General features: G+C 39.3%; 1 protein-coding gene and 1 long non-coding RNA gene across 10 annotated transcripts in view; one reads left to right on the top strand and one right to left on the bottom strand.

Annotated features, from left to right (window-relative positions):
• Positions 1–19,993, top strand: part of LOC309619599 — an 88,082-nt gene that overhangs the window by 61,922 nt on the left and 6,167 nt on the right. The gene's annotated exons all lie outside the window — the stretch shown is intronic.
• Positions 1–19,993, bottom strand: part of LOC309619594 (uncharacterized protein) — a gene marked incomplete at its 5' end in the record, with an annotated part of 60,173 nt that overhangs the window by 33,450 nt on the left and 6,730 nt on the right. For 3 of the 9 annotated variants that reach the window (XR_014239051.1, XR_014239052.1, XR_014239056.1), the window contains 3 exons: positions 11,077–11,604; positions 14,042–14,157; positions 15,220–15,311. The exons of 3 other annotated variants lie outside the window; for them this stretch is intronic. Of the gene's footprint in view, positions 1–11,076; positions 11,605–14,041; positions 14,158–15,219; positions 15,312–19,993 lie in introns of those variants that run through there. 3 more of the 9 variants (XR_014239054.1, XR_014239055.1, XR_014239053.1) reach the window with 3 other exon arrangements.

Raw genomic sequence — 19,993 nt, forward strand, 5'->3', positions numbered from 1 at the left:
GTGAGAGGCCCACGCACCGCGATGAGGAGTGGCCCCCGCTTGCCGCAACTAGAGAAGCGAAGACCCAACACAGCCATAAATAAATAAATTAATTAATTAAAAAAAACACAATAGTAATAACAGCTACTTTAAATGAGCTCTTACTACATGTCAGGCATAGTCTGTTATCCCATAAAATCCTCACAGCAGTGCTACTGAATAGATATTAGTATCTCCGTTTTACAGATGAGAACACTGAAGTCTAAAGAGGTTGAAGTACTGTTCCCAAGGTCACAGAACTGATAAGACCTGTCTGGCATTTGAACTCAGGTCCGTCTGGTCACAAAGCCTGCACACCACCTCTATGCTAGTATCCACACTGGAAGCACTTTTGCCATCAGATAGAACTGTGAATCCAACCAGTTATTATGCAGTGATCACCACGATATTCTAAGAATCGCATTGCATTGGGAAAGCAGGAAGGGTAGGAGAGAAAGGGAGTGTGGGCAGCGTTTCCTGTGCTTTGCTCTAATTGAAATCAAAGATAAACAGACTTCATTAAGTTCGATCTTATAAGGAATCTTACCTAAATCTATTCTTCGTTAGTAATTGTTGAGTTGAATTGTGTCCCCCCAGAAGCTATGTTGAAGTTCTAACCCCCAGTGTGTGACCTCACTGGAAACAGGGTCACTGCAGATGCGGTTAGTTAAGAGGAGGCCATCCTGGGGTGAAGGGGCCCTACTCCAACATGGCTGGGGCCCTCGAGACAAGACAGTGTGAAGGCCCGGGTGAGAACCCATGTGACGGCAGAGGCAGAGATGGAGAGGGGCAGCTCCAAGCCAAGGAGCACCAAGGATCACCAGCCGCCCCCTGGAGCTAGGACGAGGCAGCGAAGGGTTCTACCCAGAGCCTCAGAGGGGGCGTGGCCCTGCCGACTCCTTGGTCTCAGACTTCTAGCCTTCAGAACTGTGAGAGAATGAAGTTCCGTTGTTTTAACACACACTCTTTGTGGTACTTTGTTATAGCAGCCACAGGAAACTAGTACAGAATCATGTAAACGCAGAGAAAAACGACAAGGATATAGCATTTTCTGCCTATCAAGTTTATGTCCACCAAACTTTTTAATTGGAAAAATTCACGTCTGATAAAGCCACCACAAGCAGTAGTGTATCAGTAGATGTTTAACAACCAGCTCCAAAAAAAAGGAATTTGTAGGTACGTGTGTGTCAATATACGTCTATAACTGATATAAAGGATATGTAACACAATTTAGAAATAATAAAATATACAGTGCTCTTTATTATCAATTCCATATAGCCAACTGATTCTCACAGAAAGCTTTCTCTTGATTTTTGCTAAATTCCGAATCCGTAGCCAGCCCGGAGTTATAACTGATGAATGCGTCATGACATGAATGTCACTGGTAAGATTATATTTAATTCAAATTCTAGTTAGTAGGCATCTTTCACTGAAGTGAAATGGGTTTTAATAAATGATTATTGTCGCTACTCTAAAATAATAATGGATAACACTTACTGAATATTTACTGTGTGTCAGTCTCCATGCCAGGCGCAGAGGACACAGCAGCCCCCAGACACAGCTCCTCCTTTGTGGGGCTTTAGTCCGAGAGAAGACAGACACTAAAAGAAAATTCATTGTGCAGGAGACGCATGGCACCATTCAATTTAGGATGCTAAGATCCTGAGAGTTTCCTCCCCAGCTGAGGACTGAGTCAGAGGACTGACACTGCAGTCCTAAGGAGAAAGGATGGGTTGGAGATACCTTTGCTGGGATTTTTGGACATGATTTGGTGATTGGATATAAACACAAAGGAAAAAGAGGAAGGATTAAATACTCAGCTTTGTGGCGTAAAGTACTTTCACTCAATTATCAATTTAACGAATATTTATTGAGCACCTACGAGTGACCGGCAGCATTCTAGGTATTGAGGGTGCAGTGCTGAGCAAGAAAAGGCACCTTAGTGAGACGTGGGGAGGAGACAGACAATCAGTGGGTCAATTAGTCAGTAAATCGTTAAGTGATGGCTGCTAAGCAAAGCATTAAAATAGGCTGATGTGATAGAGGAGGAGACTTTGGATTGGACTGGGCGGCGGGGGGGACCTGTCTGAGGAGATGACATTTAAACTGAGGTCTGAAGAACAAGAACAAGACAACCGTGCAAAGTAGGAGAAACAGCATCACAGGAAGAGGGACTGTTTGCTGAAATTCTCCAAGGCAAAAATGAGCTTAGTGAAATGAGAAATGGGTAGCGTTGCCAGATATAGAAAATATAAAATAAAATAAAATATAAAAATACAAGATATCCAGTTAAATTTGAATTTTAGGTAACCAGCTATTTTTATTTTAGTATTAATATGTCCCATACAATATTTGGAACATACTTATACCAAGAAAAAAAAAAAAACTTTGTTGTTTATCTGAAATTCAAATTTAACTGGGTGCATGTAGAAAACTCCTAAAGAATCAACCACAAATTCTTAGAACTAATATCAATTACATGAAGATTTGTGGACACAAGTTTACTATACAAAAGTCAACTGCTTTCCTATATATCAGCAATGAAAAATTGGAATTTTATTTTATTTTAGTCTATTTATTATTTATTTTTTAATTTTTAATTTTTTGGCTACACCACATGGCTTGTGGGATCTTAGTTCCCCGATCAGGGATCGAACCCCAGGTCCACATTAACCACTGGACCACCAGGGAATTCCCAACAATTGGAATTTTAAATTAAAAACACAATACCATTGCATTACCACCAAAAGAAAAAGAAAAAGAATAAGAATAAAGAAAGAAACACTTAGACTTAGGAATATATAAACCTAACAAAATATGTACAAGATCTATATGAAGAAAACTGAAAAAAACTTTGATGAAAGAAATCAAAGAAGATCTAAACAAGTTCAAGGATACGCAGAGAAAATATTGTCAAGATGTCAGTGCTTCTCATCCTGACCTATAGAGTCAGTGCAGTACCAATGAAAATACCAGGAAGTTATTTTGTGGTTATCAAGAAACTGATTCTAAAGTTTGTATGGATAGGCAAAATACCCACAATATCCAACATAATATTGAAGAAGAACAAAGTTGGAGGACTGACATTACTCAACATCAAGACTGTAAACCTACAGTAATCAAGACAGTGTAGTACTGGTGAAAGAATAGACAAATGGCCAGTAGAACAGAATAGAGAGTTCAGGAATAGACCTGCATAAGTATAGTCAACGGCTCTTTGACAGAGATGCAAAGGCAATTCAACAGAGAAAGGATAGTATTTCCAACAAATGGTGCTGGAACAACTGGACATCCACATGCAAAAAATTAATCTAGACATAGACCTTATACCTTTCCTGAAAATTAGCTCAAAATGGAACATAGACCTAAATATAAAATTTAAAACTATAAAAATTCTGGAAGATAAGATATGAGAACGTCTAAGTGGTGCATTTGGTGACGACTTTTTAGATACAACACCTAACAGCACAAACCATGAAAGAAAAATTCGTTAAGTAGAATTTCATTAAAATTAAAAACTTCTGTTGAAAGGTATTGTTAAGAGAATGAAAGAACAAGCCAAAAACTGAAAGAAAATATTTGCAAAACATACAAGTAAAGAACTTGTATTCAAAATAGCACAAAGAACTCTTAAAACTCAACAATAAGAAAACAAATGATCCAATTATAAAGAAGGTAAAAGATCTGAATAGACACTCATCAAAGAAGATACACAGGTGGCAAATAAGCCTCTGAAAAAATGCTCAACATCTTATGTCATCAGGAAATTGCAAATTTCCTAACAAACTATACAGCTATTAGAATGATAAGAATCTAAAACCCTGACACCACCAAATGCTGGTGAGATTGTGGAGCAATGGGAACTCTCATTCATTACTGATGGGAATGCAAAATGGTACAGCCACTTCAGAAGACCGTTTGTCAGTTTCTTACAATGCTAAACATCCTCTAACCATACAATCCAGCAATCACGCTCCTTGATATTTACTCAAATGAGCTGAAAACTTCTATCTACAAAAAACCTGCACATGAGTGTTTATAGCAGCTTTATTCATAATTGCCAAACCTTGGAAGCAATAAAGATATTCTTCAATAGGCGAACAGAAACAAAGTTTGATATATCCATACAGTGGACTATTACTCAGCAACAAGAAGAAATGAACCATCAAGCCACAAAAACATGGAAGAACCTTAAATGTATTCTGCTAAGTGAAAGAAGCCAGTCTGGAAAGGGTACATACTGTATAATTCCAACAATATGACTTTCTGGAAGAGGCAAAGCTATAGAGAATAAAATGGTCAACAATTACCAGGGGTTGAAGGGGAATCAGAGGGGAGTTGAATAGCTGGGGCACCCGGGATCATTAGGTCAGTGAAACTATTCTGTGTGATAATGTAACTCCAAAAAAGATAAACATGTGCCATTAAGCACATGCCATTATACATTTGCCAAAACCTATAGAAGTGTACGATATAAAGAGTGAACTATGGACTTTATTTAATAATAATGTGTTAATAATGATTCACCAGTTGTAACATGTATCACAAGATACCAATAGGGAAAATTGTGTGGGAGGGTGGAGAGGGTATATGGAAACTCTACTTTCTGCTCAATTGCTCTAAAAATCAAAGTGTATTAATTAAAAAAAGAATTTAATTGGGCATCCGGTATGTTACCTGGCAACCCTAGGAACACAGAGAAGCCCCTGTGGTTGGACTTAGTGGCTGAATGGAGAGTGGAATGGGATAAACTTAAAGAAGCAGAGAAGGGCCAGAGTACAGAGAGCTTTGTAAACCAGAAGGAGTTGTGATTTCATTCTAAGTGTAATGCGACGCCCCTGGAAAGATCAGTATTTAAAAAATTCTCTCTGGCTGCCGTGTAGAGAATGGACGATTCCTGCCATGGAAGCGGGAGGCCTTTCCAAGGGGCTTGCATTTGCCCAGACGGGAAGTGAGGGCGCCTTGGCTGGTGGCAGAGGAGATGGAGAACAGTGGTCAGATCTCTAAAGTGGGGACAGAAACAACAGAGTTTTGTGCTGGGATTGGGGACGGAGAATGAGTGGAAGAGAGGAGACAGACCTTTTTACGGAGATGGTAAAGACTAGATGTAAAAAGTCAAAGGAGGGCTTCCCTGGTGGCGCAGTGGTTGAGGGTCTGCCTGCCGATGCAGGGGACACGGGTTCGAGCCCTGGTCTGGGAGGATCCCACATGCTGCAGAGCAACTGGGCCCGTGTGCCACAACTACTGAGCCTGCGCGTCTGGAGCCTGTGCTCCACAACAAGAGAGGCCGCGACGGTGAAGGGCCCGCGCACCGCGATGAAGAGTGGCCCCCGCTTGCCGCAACTAGAGGAAGCCCTTGCACAGCAGCGAAGACCCAACACAGCCAAATAAATAAATAAATAAATAAATAAATTTATAAAAAAAAAAGTCAAAAGAGTTTTTTGTCCTTTGAGATGTCTATTAAATATCCAAGTGGAGGTGTCAATTTTACTGAGCTAGGGAATGATGTCATTAACTTATACTGGAAACAATGGCAAAGGAGCAGTTTGCATGGGAAAGGTCATAAACTGGATTTTTGACATGTTAAATCTGTGACACTGTGAGAGATCTGAATGCATGTGTTGAGCAGGCAGCCCCATTTCTTAGTCTGAAGTTGAGAAGAGAAAGTTTGGCCTGGAGATGCCATTTGGAAATTGCTGGTACGTAAGATACAACTGGAGTCATGGTGTTGAATGAGGTTGCTTGTTGAGGCTCACATGTCCTAATCTTTGCTTTATAACCCAGGATGGCACAGAGTAGGGTAAGCAGTCTCTCCAAGGCTGGCTACTGCTCCCCATAGGCTACAACCCAGGTCTTTTCTCCTTTGGACCCCCAAACTAGTTTCCACTGGGACCCCACCAACTTGTTCTGGGGGATGGAGATGGGGGCACAGAGCTTGGCATTTACACTACTTCTCATTGTATTCTTCCTCTCATCCCATCTCTCTCTCTCTCTCTCTCTCTCTCCCTCTCCCCGAATCTTTGAGCTCTTTAATGTGTCGAGGGGGTGAAAAGGGACCTGTTCCACAGAGTCACCATTGCCTCACCCCCAGGTTATTAGTGCTTCCACTTAAAATTTGCTTCATTTCTGACAACACTCTTCCCAAGGCAAGTGTTGGTCTGCATCACATAGTCCGAGTAGGGCTGGGGTAGAAGAACGCAACAAGCTGGTTAAATCGCAAGTACAATTTCACTAGCTATCTGTTCCTTATTGTGGGTCCCTTCTCCAGTCTGCACATGTGTCTCCTTCCACCTTCTTAAACAGCCAACTGTTTTGTTTATCAGTGCACTGACAGAGCTTCATTTTTGAGAACCCTCCCATCATTCTTGAGATATTTTCTCCCTTACTTTCTTTAGAGTGAGAATCTAAGGTGAGGGTTCTCTAGGAATGAGATAATAGTTAGTAGGGAGGTAAAATCTGCTTTTGTCAAATCACTCATGCTTTTATTGACCTGGACAATTACCTGGGATTTGTGCAGCTACTTATTTTCTAATTCTTCTCTCTACCAGAACTCTTTTTTATGTCCAAATTTTAAAATTACTTTTCAGTTGAGGCATAACATGAATATGGTAAAGTGTTTAAATTGCCCAGTTCTTATATGTACAATGAATGATTTTTAAGCTTGTATACAACTATGTAGTCCATACTGTTTTTAACCTTTTGTTTTCTTTCCAGAATAGTGAAAAGAAAACATGTTACAGAAAATATAGCTAGTTATGTTATTTAATCTCTTTAGACCAACATTCACAAACTTTTGGATCTCTGGACCACTTTACACTGCTAAAAATTATTGAGACCCTTAAGAGCTCTTTGCTTGTGTTACTTGAGAGATAGATAGGTAGGTAAGTAGGTAGATAGATGATAGAAAGATAGATGTATACTGATATATATTATAAATTAAATATGAAAAAGTTACAAAACACAAGAGTACAAAAGCACATATTCCATTCGATTTTGGAATAATGACACCATGGGAAACTTTTCTGTATACTTGTGAGAGGATGAGGGTGAAAAGGGCAAATAATGTCTTAGAATTATTATGAAAACAGTTATTATTATTACGGAAATAGCTTTCACCTCACACACTCCATGAAAAGAGCCTTTAAGCTCTCCAGCAATGATCAAGAGACAGCACTTTGAAAATGACTCTTCAAGACCTCAGTTTTTATTTCTACATAATATGATATTAGACTAGATAATCTTTAATAGTCTTTTTACTCTGATTTCTATGATCTCTGACTTCCATTTTTTGCTGCCCCTTTAAGTTCACAGAACACTTTCCCACATTCACTTATTTTCTTTCTCACTGCTGTGAGACAGTAGAATAGCCCATGTGTTATGTAGAGCATGGGGAAAGGTCAGGAGTGAAAAGCTGATGTTCAGAGATCAGCCCTAAAAGCTTCCAGGACCTCATCAGATGCCATAGAGCCTGATGTGCTGGAAGGCTTCCTGTGTGATCAGATATGAGATCCCCATTTCTGCTTCACCAGAGCGCTTTTTATATAGTGGTGTTCCACATAGATTTAATTTTTTAAAAAGAGGGTATTCCAAGCAAACAAACAAACAAAAAAGATAAACTGAACCTCCTCAAAATTAAAAGCTTTTGTGGATCAAAAGACACAATCAGGGACTTCCCTGGTGGCGCAGTGGTTAAGAATCCGCCTGCCAATACAGGGGACACGGGTTCAATCCGTGGTCTGGGAAGATCCCATATGCCACAGAGCAACTAAGCCCGTGAGCCACAACTACTGAGCCTGCGCTCTAGATCCCGCGAGCCACAACTACTGAGTCTGTGAGCCACAACTACTGAGCCCATGTGCCACAACTGCTGAAGCCCACGTGCCTAGAGCCCATGCTCCACAACAAGAGAAGCCACCACAATGAGAAGCCTGTGCACCACAGCAAAGAGTAGCCCTGCTCAGCGCAACTAGAGAAAGCCCACGCACAGGAATGAAGACCCAATGCAGCCAAAAAAAAAAAAAAAAAAAAGTCACAATCAAGAAGTGGACAGAACAGGAGAAAATATTTGCAAGTCATGTATATGACAAGAGTCTAGTGTCCAGAATATGTAAGGAAGTTGTCAACTCAATAATAGAAAGACAAATAATCCAATTTTTTAAATGGGCAAAAGATTTGAATAGACGTTTCTTCTAAAATATATATACAAATGGCCAAGAAGCACATAAAAAGATGCTCAACATCATTAGCCACTAGGGAAATGCAAATCAAACCCACAGTGAGATACCACTTCACACCTACTAGGAGGCCTATAATCAAAACGAGAAGCAATGATAAGCGTTGATGAGGCTGTGGAGAAACTGGAACGCTCACACATTCTTGCTGGGATTGTGCAATGGTGCAGCTGCTGTGGAAAACAGTTTTGCATTTGTTCAAAAAGTTGAACATAGAGTTACCATATGACCCAGCAATTCCACTCCTAGGTATATATCCAAGAGAATATAAAATATATGTTCAACTCTATGACATAAATCACAGCAAGATCCTTTTTGACCCACCTCCTAGAGAAAGGGAAATAAAAACAAAAATAAACAAATGGGACCTAATGAAACTTAAAAGCTTTTGCACAGCAAAGGAAACCATAAACAAGACCAAAAGACAACCCTCAGAATGGGAGAAAATATTTGCAAATGAAGCAACTGACAAAGGATTAATCTCCAAAATTTACAAGCAGCTCATGCAGCTCAATATTAAAAAAACAAACACCCAATCCAAAAATGGGCAGAAGACCTAAATAGACATTTCTCCAAAGAAGATATACAGATTGCCAACAAACACATGAAAGAATGCTCAACATCATTAATCATTAGAGAAATGCAAGTCAAAACTACAATGAGATATCACCTCACAGCGGTCAGAATGGCCATCATCAAAAAATCTACAAACAATAAATGCTGGAGAGGGTGTGGAGAAAAGGGAACCCTCTTGCACTGTTGGTGGGAATGTAAACTGATACAGCCACTATGGAAAACAGTATGAAGGTTCCTTAAGAAACTAAAAATAGAACTACCATACAACCCAGCAATCCCACTACTGGGCATATACCCTGAGAAAACCATAATTCAAAAAGAGTCATGTACCACAATGTTCACTGCAGCTCTATTTACAATAGCCAGGACGTGGAAGCAACCTAAGTGTCCATCAACAGATGAATGGATAAAGAAGATGTGGTACGTATATACAATGGAAAATTACTCAGCCATAAAAAGAAACGAAATTGAGTTATTTGTAGTGAGGTGGATGGACCTAGAGTCTGTCATACAGAGTGAAGTAAGTCAGAAAGAGAAAAACAAATACCGATGCTAACACATATATATGGAATCTAAGAAAAAAAAAAAAGGTCATGAAGAACCTAGTGGCAAGATGGGAATAAAGACACAGACCTACTAGAGAATGGACTTGAGGATATGGGGAGGGGGAAGGGTAAGCTGTGACAAAGTGAGAGAGGGGAATGGACAGATACACACTACCAAATGTAAAATAGATAGCTAGTGGGAAGCAGCCACATAGCACAGGGAGATCAGCTCGGTGCTTTGTGACCACCTAGAGGGGTGGGATAGGGAGGGTGGGAGGGAGGGAGACGCAAGAGGGAAGAGATTTGGGAACATGTGTATATGTATAACTGATTCACTTTGTTATAAAGCAGAAACTAACACACCATTGTAAAGCAATTATACTCCAATAAAGACGTTAAAAAGTCAATAAAATAAAATACATGTTCACACAAAAACTTGTACACAAATGTTCATAGCAGCAATATTTCAAAATAGCCCAAAGTGGAAACAACTCAAATATCCATCAACTGATAAATGATTAAATAAATTTGGTATATCCATACAATGGAATATAATTCAGCCATGAATAAAGTCCTGATTCATGCTACAACATGGATGAACCTTAAAAACATTATGCTAAGTGAAAAAGCCAGACACAAAAGGCCACATATTGTACGATGACATTTATGAAATGTCCAGAATAGACAAATCCCTACAGAGAGAAAGTAGATTAGTGGTTGCTAGGAGATGGGGAGAGGAGGGAATGGTGCGTGACTGGTAACAGGTATGGAGGGTTTTTCTGAAATAATAAAAATGTTCTGGTATTATACAGTGGTGATAGTTGCATAACATCGTGGATAAACTGAAAACCACTTTATTAGTATCTACTTTATTATATGAAAACTACTTTATTCGTATATGCTTTAGTATATACTAAAAACCACTTTAAAATGATGAGTTTTGTGTTCTATGAATTATATCCCAAACAAATACTGTGGAAAAAAATGTTGTCCTCCAGAAATTATTATTTGGAGCTTTAGAGACAACTTGAAACAAACTTTGTGATCCAGAAAATAAACAAATGGGTGGAGGAGACTGTAGTGTAGATTTCTGCTGAGGAGGAGTTTGTGGAGAATCCTTGTTGCCAGATTGAGTGCAGCGTTGGGCTTAGTTCCTGGGTCACTTCGCTCCGAGGGCAACTGCTGTCGAGCTCAGAGTTTGAAAATGCAGTTGTCTGGGACTTCCCTGGTGGCCCAGTGGTTAAGATTCCAGGTAGGCTTCCACCGCAAGGTGCGTGGGGTCGATCCCTGGCTGTGCCGTGCAGCATGCGGCAAAACATAAATAAATAAAATATTTTTTTTAAATGCAGTTGTTTAAGCTGAGTGAATACAGTGCTGGTGGGGCAGATGCAAACCCACAAGAAAGTATAGACAAGCCAGTTTAAGGGCTGCCTACCACACCCTAAGCCTGGGTTAGGGCAGAACTTACATGTGTTGTTGTGAAACTCAGGCAGAGATGAAACTTTAGAAACTACTAGAAAGAAGGAAACAAGAACAAAACCCAAAACACCAGCGTACCCATGACAGCACATGGGTCCCATACATCATGGAAAAATCATCTGCTTCCGCATGGAGTGCCTTTTCTCTGGTCACCTGTGGAGTGTGGGAAGGGTGATCCAATCAAAGCCGCCCTCATTTGAATTCATTCCCCAAAGAAGAACACAAAGGCAGGAGAATGGAGTTTAATGGCAAAAGACAAATTTTTAAATATGACAGAAACACGTTTGATGGTGTGAGATGGGGTAAGTCCAGGAGCGAATGGACAGATGAACTTTCTCCTGAAGCCATGCCCGGATCTACAGCTGGAGTAGGAACTGGGAGATGGGAGAAGCAGAGTGAGACTCAGGCTCCTGGTGGTAGCTCCACGGGGGAAAGGAGACCAACCGGTCCTAAGGTAGAGGGACTTCCAGAAAAGGAGCACAAGGGCGGGTCTCGACATCCCAGGTAAGGGACCGGCCTGGTGTCAGTGGGGCTGCGTTCAGGTGTCGACTTCCTGGGGTTGCAGAGGTGCCACATCAGTAGGTACCCTGGTCTGAATTTTCAAGGTACGACTAAGATGACCCCACGCAGGTGGGAGGGAGGAGGAGGCCCCAATAGGCTGGCGTGCAGGACTTCTGCAAGAGGCACAGGGTTTGAAAGGTATGTCATGTCTTGTGTGTTACCTAGGCTGATGATCCCAGAGTTCTGAGTTTACACTGAAGCAATGATATTCAAATGCAAACAAATAGTAACTGGACAGATATACGACTGCAACCACTGCATAGCGTAAGCTATATATAGATTTACGTATTTACACTCCCAGGGAGAGAGAAGTGGAAAGATTTCTTTAAAAAAAAAAAAGAAAGAAAGAAAAGTATACAGCCTTTTGATTAGTTTTCTCATGTTCTGTCTTCATGTAAAATGAAATTTAGGGCCAAAGGCTGTAAACAGTAACAAATATGCAACATCCATCTGGAGTGGTATATGAATAGTCACTAAGGAAACGTTTCCAAGAAAGAAACCATAAATGCTTTCACCAAAGGCAGATAATTAGAAGTGTTGTTAAAGAAACAGTGTAGGATTTAAAAAAAAAAAAAAATCCCTGGTTAAGATAAAACAGATTTGATTACATTTTAGTTGCCAGTTCTCCCCCAAATCCTTAAAATCTTTCATGAAAATGAATTGAAATCGTAATTCTTAATAGGAAATTTGAGAACAATCAAGCTCTCTCAATAGATTAGAATGTTGCAAATTTCTGAAAATAATGTATAATCTTCAGAGTACAATGCGTCACACATTATTTTCTTCTCCTAACTCATGGAATGCTTTTTCCCTTTGAAAAAGATCCTCTATATCCTTTTTCTGTTTTAGTAAGTTTAGAGAAGGTAAATTTCATTACTATAATTTCATGTAGGCTTGCCAACAAAGACTGGCCCACATCATAAAGAGAACCACGGGGTGTCTGAAACATATCTGGCAACTGTGGTTATCCACGAAGTGCCCTTTGAGTTGGGGCAGGATTGTGTGAACGAGGAACTAAAGCACAGAAGGGAAAAGTAACCCTGGGATAAGAGCCTGAGTCAGGAGAAAACCCTGGTAGGTGGAGAGCTCTGGTACTCCCTGCCTTCTGGGCTGTGGTACCCGCAGGCAGGTTCACAGTCCCTTCTCTGAGATTCGTGGGGTCAGATGTGTTTCCAAGTTCCGAATGTTTTGGGCTTCATGAAGGTAATCTGTTTCGGACATACTGTGACAGATGGTGTGACACCCCAGGGAAGCTGGGGCAGCCGCGCACAACCCAACACAGCAGCACGTCTGCAGTTTCTGTATGAACATCACACTAGCTGGGATAAGCGGAGACTAAGAATAGCCTCCAGTCAGTTCAGACCAGGTTTCGCCTTCAAATGAATTCTGAAAATCTTATGGTTTTCAGGAATTTCTTTGGAATTGTGGGCAAAAGATGGTGAACCTGTAATTAAATGTAAGAGGCTGTGCCCTCTTCCTCTGCATGGAGGGAAATCCTCTCTGGGCTCTGGGTGGAAAGTCCTCTCCAGTGGCTCCTTCACTCTGTCCCCCTTGAGCTCCACAGCAGAGCCTGAACGAGAGACAGCAGTGCCCCGACCCCTGTGCGACCCTGGCTGGACCATCAGTGAGTCTTGAAAGAGGTGCATTTGACCTTTAGTCAAATGTGGAGATCCTCATTAGCTACACCCCAAGAGAAGGATTTTGTATTTGCTGGATCTGGTGCAGCATGGTGAGTATGTGAGTATCCAAATCCTGGGGAATCTTTCACTCTATTGCTCACTTTTACCTAAATTAAGTGTATCGTTTGTCTCAACAGTGCAAGATAATCGATGATTAAAAAACATCTTAGTTTCCTAATGAACTTAGATGGATAAGGATCCCTGTCTGTTCTTCTATCTGCTCCCTTTCTCTCCCCACTGAGCCCTCTGCCCCCAATCCAAGCTAAATGGAATTAAAAGTATGAGCAAATTTTGAAAAACCTTATTTGGGGTATTGAGATAACTAGCACTTGTTTTCAAGCATAACAGATGTAGCCAGTGTGAAGTAAAGTCATCTTTTTGGCTGTGAACCAATTTTAAAGTTTGAAATGGTCAAGTGGTCAGTTTAAGAACTGAAAATGCCATTTTCTTGGTCTTTAGACCTACTCAATGGAGGAAAATAATGAAGGAAAGAAATATAATGTGAGCTACACTTGCCACTTAAAATGTTCTAGTAGCTGCATTTAAAAATGTTAAAGGAAGGAAGTGAAATTAATTTTAATATGTTTTATTTAAGCTCATATATCAGGAACATTAACTTAATATAAAAAATAATGAGGGGCTTCCCTGGTGGTGCAGTGGTTGAGAATCTGCCTGCCAATGCAGGGGACACGGGTTCGAGCCCTGGTCTGGGAAGATCCCACATGCCGCAGAGCGACTAGGCCCGTGAGCCACAATTGCTGAGCCTGTGCGTCTGGAGCCTGTGCTCCGCAACAAGAGAGGCCGCGATAATGAGAGGCCCGCGCACCGCGATGAAGAGTGGCCCCCACTTGCCGCAACTAGAGAAAGCCCTCGCACAGAAACGAAGACCCAACACAGCCATAAATAAATAAATAAAATTTTTAAAAAAAATAATAATAATGAAATAACTTACATTCTTTTTTTCACACCAAGTCTTCAAAGTCTTGTGTGTATTTTTTACTTAAAGACCATCTCTAATTGTACCAACCACATTTCAAGTGTTCAGTCGCCACATATGACCATCAGCTACTGTGTGGGGAACGTGAAAGTTTAGAAAATAGAGCGAGCACCCAAACCCTCAGCAATTTGTGATCCTTCTGGGGAAAGAATGGCTCCTACTTAAACTAATGAAGCACACAGGATTCAGGAGGAGAATCGCATGTCATTCCTTGGCTAAGCAGAAGTCACAATTTGAATCCAAACTTGGAGGAAACAGTGCAATGGAAAAGTTTTGCCCATCAATTTTTTTGCAAACCCAGGTATCTCTGTTGACTTTAACCCTGGTAGCAATGTAAACCGCTCTGAGGAAAGCAAACGTTAACATGGTAAATAAGTGTTGCAATGGTTCAAAAGTAAAATTCAAGCGTGTTTAGGCAGTTAGGCTTCCTGCCCTCTGGAGCCAGGGAATTTAGATTTTGCAATCTTGTTTTAGAGTAACCAGCTGCATCTAGATTTTCACCACCATAAAACGAGAATAATATACAGTGTTTGTTACAGGCATTGTTCTCAGTGTATTACATGCACTGATTTGTTTAATCCTCACAATAATTGTACAAGGAAGACACTATGTTTTATTCCCACTTGAAAGATGAAGAAACTGAGACCAAAAAGGTAAAGTAACTTCCCCGCAAGGTCACAGAGCTAAGGAGAAATGAATTAGAATTCAAACCCATGTTATTAATCATTATTCTCTAAACTACTAGATCTACAAGGTAAAAATAAGATGAAACCTCATTATCTTAAATAGAAATTATAGTATAAATGCAATATATTAATATTCAGAAACAACCCTTTATTAATGAAAATGACATTTGTTAAAGGAAATCCTATTCCGTTTATGTTTAAATTATATGTAGTTTGTCTCATGTTGTACTAAGACAGCTAAAATTTAAACTCATTCATTCATTTATTCTGCTCAAGTATCAACTCTCAGTGAGATTTTCCCTGATCACTTAAGGTAAAGTAGTAACAACCCCCCAGCCCTTGGCAATCTCAATCTTCCTTAATTATAAATTTATACATATAAATTCCTCATTATAAATATATACATTATAAATTTATATATAAATTCCTTATTATAAATTTACTTACATGTTTGTGCTGTCTCTCTCCATCCTTAATAATATAAGCTCCACACAGGCAAGACTAGTTTTCTGTTTTGTTCACTACTATATTGCCAGTACCTAAGAACAATGTTTGGATCTTAGTAAATTCTCAATAAATATTTATTAATTGAATAAATGAATGATTTTTATATTTATTCATTCATTTATGCTGAAACAACACACATAGCAATTATGTACATAGACCGTGGAGCAAAATATACTTGTGTTGGGGTATAGCTGCCATTTACTATTTGTGAAGTATACAAATAATAATAAATATATTGACCTTGTAAGGTTATAGGGAATAGGACACCACTTTCTAAAAGTGACATAGAGGCTGACACACTGAATGTGGTTGTGTTGTTATCTTTGTAACATTTTTATTGCTTATCCATTCCTTAAATAAATACAGTGCCAAACACTGTGCTGGGTGCTGAAGGACTTTGCATTGAAGAAGACATCTCTTTTGAGATACCTCGTAGATTGTAGATAGATTGCTGGACTGATGAGAAGGAAAGGAACTCTTCAGGACGCCACAGCCCTGCAGGCTTTAGCCCCGACCCCAGCCCCCAACCACAGAGTGAGCTGAAAGCAGAGTCAGGAGCTGGGAGCATTAAGCAAATGGGACGTGCAGTGTTTCCCTGAGGGCAAAGGCTGAGAGCTGTACTGCAGTCGGGAGCTCCAGCCTTGGGCCGGTGCCAGGTGGGCGAGGGAAGCCTGTGTTCTGACATCAGCCGGGGGTTTTCAGAGGGGGCTGAGGTAGACAGTGCCAGCTTCAGTAGTAGCAAAAGGAGGCACAAGTTCTCTCTGATGAAGTTTGCATGACTTCCATGCACTCAAGCAAATATGAGTTCAAAAAGATCACCAAACACACAAATAAACAAGACATCATGTCATAGAAAACGGAGATAAACAGACTTAGACCCCAAAGGATTTCATATTTTTAAATTCTCAAATAAAGAATACATAATTCTTAAATACGAAGTATTTATGGAAATAAAGGATGGGATCATAAATTTGATCAAGAAACAAAATGATGGGTTGATTTACAAAACAGCCTAATAGAACTTTTTTTTTCTTTTTAGTTGATTTACAATGTCATGTTAGTTTCAGGTGTAGAGCAGAGTGATTCAGTTTATATATATATATATATATATATATACACACACACACACACACACACATATAATGTATATATAAGCATCTATGTAAAGTATATATATAAGTATATATATACATATATAAAGTGTATGTGTATACTTCTTCAGATTCTTTTCCATTATAGGTTATTACAAGATACTTAATATAGTTCCCTGTGCTATAGAGTAGGCCCCTGTTGTTTTTCTGTTTTACGTATAGTATTGTGTATCTGCTAATCCCAAACCCCTAATTTATCCCTCCCTCCCCTTCTGCTTTGGTAACCATAAATTTGTTTTCTATGTATGTGAGTCTGTTTCTGCTTTGTAAATAAGTTCTTTTGCATCCTTTTTTTTAGATTCCACATGTAAGTGATATCATGTGATACTTGTCTTTCTTTGTCTGACTTCATTTAGTATGATAATCTCTAGGTCCATCCATGTTGCTGCAAATGGCATTATTTCATTCTTATTTATGGCTGAGTAGTATTCCATTGTATATATGGACCACATCTTATATATATACCACATCTTCTTTATCCATTGATCTGTTGATGGACACTTAGGTTGCTTCCATGTCTTGGCTATTGTGAATAGTGCTGCTTTGAACATTGGGGTGCATGTATCTTTTTGAATTAGAGTTTTTGTCTTTTCCAGATAGATGTCTAGGAGTGGAATTGCTGGATCCTAAGGTAACTCTATTTTTAGTTTTTTAGGGAATCGCCATACTGTTCTCCACCGTGGCTGCACCAATTTACATTCCCACCAACAGTGTAGGAGGGTTCCCTTTTCTCCACACCCTCTCCAGCATTTATTATTTGTAGCCTATTTGATGATGACCATTCTGACCAGTGTGAGGTGATACCCCATTGTAGTTTTGATTTGTAATAGAACTTTTTAAAGTGAAAAGTATAACTGTTGAAATTGAGAACTCAATGGATAGATTAGTGTGTTAATAGTAGCTGAAGAGAGACTATATGATTCTAAACGTATAAACTATGGGAAAGAGATAAAGGGATGTGGAGGATAGAAGGATAAGTCCACCAAACATATAAGCAGAGTCCCAGAGGGAGAGAATAGAAAGAGGTGATACTTGAAGAGAAAAGGGGATTTCTGATGAGAGAAAACTTACCAACAGGATAAATGAAATTATTTGGATACACCATAACGAATTACAGAATATCTAAGCAAAGAGAAGGCCTGATAAGCAGCGAAAGAGAAAATGCAAGTTTTCCATAGAGGAACGACAACTAAACTTACAGCAGCCTTCTCAACACACAAAAAGGAGCCAGAAATGGTGGAACGGTATCATCAATAGCTGAATAACAACGTAGAAAAACTATTTTAAGAATAAGAGTGAAATAACAACCTTTTGAGATAAAGGCCCAGTGTTCCCAGGAGCAGAACTTTATGAAAGAAACTTCTAAAGAACCTACTTCAAGATCAAGGAAAGTGATCCCAGAAGGAAGGTTTGAGGCACAAGAAGGAATCGCAGGAAAATAAAGTAGAAATCATGCAATTTATAATAAAAACGATGTCTAATTGTGGAATTAGAACCAACACAAGGTTCTTGTATTTTGGGGAAAAGATTAAGATACTGACTTCAGTTAGGCTTTGTTTACTCCAGAAATATCATTGGCAAAAATAGTAATAGAATATTTAGCTTCCAAACCAGAAGAAGAAAAAAGGGGATAAAAAAAGTGAATAAAAGTTCTGTTAATTTTTTTAAAAGGCAAGGAAGGGGGAAAAAGTGGCATAGAAAAAGTAAGACCAAAATAATAACGTAAGATGGTATAAACAAATCTAAATATATCAATTATCACAATGAATATGTGTTATCATCTTACAGGTTAAAAACAAAGTAAACCAAAGAGAGGGGGAGGGAAAAAATTCCAACTATATACTATTTATGAGACATACCTAAAACATTAAAACACCAACAAGTTGAAGTAAAAGAACAGAAAACAATATAACAGATAAACACTTATTTAAAGCAATATTATATTCAATACCTTTTTGAATAAAGAAAACAAAACACTACCCCAAATCTTAACCACAATTATTTTCATTTTTATAAATCCCTCTATCTTTTGTCCCAAGCTTCCATATTTTTATATTACTGATTTGTGATATCCATTTAATTTTAATTCTGTTTTTTCTTTTTAAAATTATAACATCATAATTTCCCAAGCCTTTATGTAGTTTGTATAATATAATTTCATAATCGCTATTTTGACCTTTTTATAATTCAATTATGTTTCCTGCCCGACCTTTCTAGTAGTGCATTTTATAAGTTTACTACCAACTCAATGAAGTAAAAATTCATTTTATTTGTTGCTTAATCATGAAACTTCAGAATCCACGTGTCATGTGAATATGTCTAGATTTGGCGGGTACCTGTGCTCCTCTTACACAGGCCACTCTGATTTTGTGGGTTTTGCGGTCCCTCGTGCAGGCTGAAGCCGTGCCCTCTTCTGCACATCCTCACGTAGCACCACCTGTCCGGCTGGTCATCTTAACTGACTCTTCCTGTTCTTTTCGAAGAGGGTAGAGGGCTGCTCAGCTGGTTGGGAGTTAGAGGGGGGATACAGGGTCTTTGGACCAAGTCTCAAGACAGTACAAGACTGAAGCAGAGGCCCTCAAAATACCAACACCAGGGGCAACAATAATGAGTGTTGTCTGTGCAGGACTTCCTGTGCGCTGTGCACGGTTTAATCATCTTACAGACAGCATTGCTTAGTGTGGGTCCATGAAGGCCTTGAAGACCTGCTCAAGTCCTCTGTCTACTCCTCCCTTCTTTGTTTCCAAAGAAATCAGAGCCAAGTGACTAGGCATTCAGGCCTCTTGCCTGTTTGTAGAAGCTGTAAAATTGGCATCAATACTTCCATTCATCTGCCTCTCTTCTGGGTCCAGAGGGCATAATGACAGTATGGATTATGAAACAAAGGGGTGTTAACTTGGGGGCAGAAGGCCAAAAAGAAAAATCCAAACAAACAAACCATAGGGGTCAATGCTAATGAGTAGGGAACCGGCTTGTAACTAAGACTCTCCCAGGCTTTGAGGAACTTAATAAAATTAGATTATGTTTCAATGACAGGCATTGCAGCAAAGCTGAATAATAATAACACATTTAGTGCAGCACATACAAATTACTTGTGTGCATAATTATGGATTTACACAAACTAATGGACCAGTTGAACTCCTCCCTCATCTCTGACTACAAACCTTTGTTTTCCTCCTAGGAATTGGAAAAAAGTCAATGTGTCAGCAATTCATCTATTTCTGCCTGTTGGTTCATCATGCAGAAATTAAATGAGGTGCATAATGTAAATTTAGATGTCAACATTCTGTTGAATTCTAGAAAGATGCATTAAAATGTTTAGTTTGCATCATATTTCAACAGATTTGTGTCATTCTAAGTTTGTTAATTTTGGCTTATGGAACACTGAACATTTGCATAAATCTAAATTCTACTAAGGACCCTGTGCTAATACCCTGTGCTTCATATTATTTTTCCAAAGAACAAGCTTGATCTGTTCAATCCAATCTTTAAAATCTTCATTATATACTTTGGAAAGCAATATTCTCTTCAATCTCCAGTATTCTGCCATTAAATCAATCTTG

The sequence above is a fragment of the Balaenoptera borealis genome, assembly GCF_965194805.1.
Source record: "Balaenoptera borealis genome assembly, chromosome: 21".
Taxonomy (NCBI): domain Eukaryota; kingdom Metazoa; phylum Chordata; class Mammalia; order Artiodactyla; family Balaenopteridae; genus Balaenoptera; species Balaenoptera borealis.